At 43.2% G+C, this 3832-nt stretch overlaps 1 pseudogene; it reads right to left on the minus strand.

The window, feature by feature from the left end:
- Positions 1-13: 13 nt before the first annotated feature.
- Positions 14-2545, minus strand: LOC102490304 (E3 ubiquitin-protein ligase RNF8 pseudogene; annotated as a pseudogene).
- Between the last annotated feature and the right edge of the window lie 1287 nt (positions 2546-3832).

The raw sequence follows: 3832 nt of genomic DNA on the forward strand, positions 1-3832 counted from the left end.
TTCCAGCCCATTGCAAGCTCCCACTGTCCAGTAGTCTGTCCTACACCAGCTCTTAGAACAATGGTCTTCAAGACATTCTCTTTGCTTTTCGTTCCTTCATGAGGAGAATTCGTCGTTCTTTCACTTCTGAGCTCAGATTATCTACCATCTTATTAATACAATTGTCCAGAACCAGGGAGTGGGTTTTGGACTTGATGTCCTTCCAACAAATAGGGCATTCTACCTTCCGCTTCATCCACTCATTGATACAGTAGGAGCAGAAACTGTGGGCACAGTTCAAGGTCACGGCCTGCGGTGAGAACGGAAACACACACATAAGAACCGTCATGCTTACTTCCTCGGCGCAGTTAGGACCTAGGCACAGTTCCCAAGGCCACATGGCAAGTCACCACAATCCCATCCAGAGGGGTGACAAGCGGTCCTGGAATCGTTCTTGGGGTTAGCATTTCCTCCCTTCTCAAAATTAAGGACTTAAACGCAGGCAACCAGGTAGGCTGATGTGTGTCTGTCTACTCAGATCGCACTGCCAGTGAGTCAGCCACACGGCAAACAAGTGTCACCGGACACAAGTAGAGTTAGTACATGTGTGAATGCTGCACTGTAACTACCTCATTCATTCTTATTAAAAACAAATCTGGGGAACCAGCAGTTAGTGTAATGGCTATGTCGCTGGACTCCCACGTAGTCGACCGCGGTTCGCGTCCCAGACCCGGTGGCTTAAAACTCACGTCGGGCGCGTGTGTGTGCGTGCCCAAGATCCCGAGAGGAGAATGGAGGAGAAGGGATTGCAGAGTGACCATCCCCCCGGGGGGTGATTTCTTGCTTTCTGTCTCTATGTCTTTGTCTGTCTGGCGAGCGCACGCGCCCTATAGTGAAAATGTCTACAAAAAACAAACAAACAAACAAACAAAAAACAAATCTGGAGGGGACCAGCAGTTAGCGTAATGACTATGTCGCTGGACTCCCACGTAGTCAACCGCGGTTCGCGTCCTGGACCCGGTGGCTTAAAAACTCACGTCAGGCACGTGTGTGTGCATGCCCAAGAACCCAAAAGGAGAATGGAGGAGAAGGGATTGCAGCGTGGCCATCCCCCCTGGGGGGTGATTTCTCGTTTTCTGTCTCTCTGTCTCTGTCTGTCTTTCTGGCGAGTACATGCACCCTTATAGCAAAAAACTCTCAAAAAACAAAAAACAAAACAAAACAAAACAAATGTAGGCTGTTGGCACAGGCACAGGTGTGGTAGCTCTGCTGAGTGCGGCAGGGACTGGGAAAGGAGCAGACACCACTGGCCAGGATGGAGCGTGCAGCCCACCCTGTTCAGGTGCAGTTCCCTGCTATCCGACATGGCTCCTGTCCTGATGCGAGTTTCCCGGCTCAGTTTCAGAAGGCCTTCAGTTACTGCCCTTCCTGGGTGTACTCGCTCTGTTTGGCTACCTGACAGTGGTTCTTTCCTCCCGAAGAAAAACGACAGAAGGACAGCTTGATTCATCTTAAAATAAAAAAGGAACATCCTAAAGTGGTAAATGAAATAAACATTGAAGACTTATGTCTTACTAAAGCAACTTATTGTAAGTGGTGGCACTCTAAGACGTTTCCTGCCTGTGATGGTTCACATAATAAACCCAATAAATTGACAGGCGATAATGTGGGTCCACTAATTCTGAAGAAAGAAACATAATGGTAATGACATAGACTAAATTCACGTGTCTGCTGCAAATTCTTGTAACAATACTGTTTCATTCATCACGTACAGATCTTCAGACTGGTGTTCTCAGCTATTACAAGCTCTACAACTTTTGGGGGGCCAGGATAAATATGAGTCCCTGGGGTCTTCTGGCTTCGCTCCCAAGTAGTACACTCCAAAGTAGTCCCTTAGGAGCCAAACATTCAGAGGACCGACTGGCCACTCCACCTTTCCCATGTGACTTCACCGGCTGTCCAGGGTCACCGGACATTTTTGTTATTTTTGTTTGGATTTCAAATGTGAGGGGCCTTCAGCCCCAGAACCCTCTAATTCATCCAAATTAAACTTCCTTTTAGTTCTCAACCCCTTATTTTTTTCCATCATTTGGACGTTCTTTGGGGCAAGACAGGGATACATCCTCTCCCAGTCGTCTTCGGTAACTTCATATTCATACTCTGCATTCTTCTTGTTTTCCAGAGGCACGCCAAGCTGGATGTGGTCTCCCTGATGGATAGAATAGACCTTTAAAGGCTCCAGACACTCTCCGTTCAGCCAAACACCATTCAGACACTTGTTGTCCATGATTGTCCACTGGCCCTCATGATTCTGCTTCAAAACACAGTGGTTTCGAGAAATCATCAGAGGGCAGATTTTGGATACCAGTTGGTATGTGACACCAAGTCCTCGTCCTATGGTCACCTCACGTCCATCCTCCAGCAGCAGCCAGTCGGCGTTCATCCCCACCCTGCGCAAGCAGCAGCTCCAGCCACCGACGTGGTCTCCCGTGACCAAGAAGCTGGGCTCCCCCATAGCCCATTCGGCCCTGGGCAGTGGTCAGCACCCAGCAAGTCCCCCACCCGGGTTCCAATGAATCTTTTGATATAAGTCTTAATTTCTTCAGTAGTTCAAAAGTCATTCAGCAGTAGGTTGTTTAGTTTCCATGTCTTTGTGGTTTATTTTGGAGGACTCTTCCTGTGGTCAATTTTAAGTTCAATTCCATTGTGATCAGAAAAGATACTGGTTGTAATTTCTTTACTTTTAAATTTATATAGGCTTGTTTTGTGGCCTATTATGTGGTCAATTTTTGAAAATATTCCATGAGAAGATGAGAAAAAAAAAGTGTGTTCCATAGTTGCTGGATGGAATGGTCTATATCTGCCTGTCAGGTCCATTTGGATTATGATCTTAATTCCTGTGTCTTTTTGTATATTTTTGTCTAGATAACCTGTGCAGTGGTGACAGTGGGGTGCCACAATCTTCCCACTGTTGTAGTTTATATCTTACTTTAGATCTAGTCTTTCTTTTACATATTTGGGTGCCCTGGCATTGGGTGCATAAGTATTTATGATTGTTTATCTTCTTGATGAATTAATCTTTTTAGAACTATGTATTGTCCTTTTGTGTCTCTTCTTATGCTTTTTATCCCAAAGTCTATTTTATCTGATATTTTCTAGCAACACCTATTTTTTTTTTCATTTGTGTTTGCATGAAATGACTTTTTCCAGCGCTTCACTTTCAGTCTATGTATATCTTTGCCAATGAGGTGTGTTTCTTGTAAGCAAAATATAGAGAATTTCAGTTTTTCATCCATTGAATCAATCTGTGTTTTTTACTTGGAGAATTTAATCTAATAACATTCAAGTTATTACCCATATATGTGAACTTAACCCCTCCCCTTTTTTCTACTTGTTTTATATTCTCTTGATTCTATTGATCTCCCTTTTGTTTTTAAAAAATAATTATTTTTAAAATTTTATTTATTCATTTATTTAATTTTATTTTTTAAATTTAAATTTATTTATTTACATTCATTCACTGTACATCATTACAGTATACAAAATGAGATTTTCCATCCAGAATACACTGTTTAATGGCTCAGTTGAGCACATCAACATACGTGTTATCATCAACAAATAATTTTCCGTTTCTTGTTTCCTGCATATTTTGCTTTTATTTCCATCCTTGATTCCCTATCACTCACCTTCTGCCATCTCCCACCCTTCTCCCACATGGTCTCTGGTATCCCATGGTTGCATTGTATGCCCCCCTCCCACATTTTATTGAGTCACTAAAGATCTTAATTAATCTAAATATTTTCAACAGCAAGTGCAGCTGATATATACATATCCATGAATACATGTCTGACTT

Source organism: Tupaia chinensis, unplaced genomic scaffold (genome assembly GCF_000334495.1).
Source record: "Tupaia chinensis unplaced genomic scaffold, TupChi_1.0 Scaffold143574_1, whole genome shotgun sequence".
Classification (NCBI taxonomy): Eukaryota; Metazoa; Chordata; class Mammalia; order Scandentia; family Tupaiidae; genus Tupaia; species Tupaia belangeri.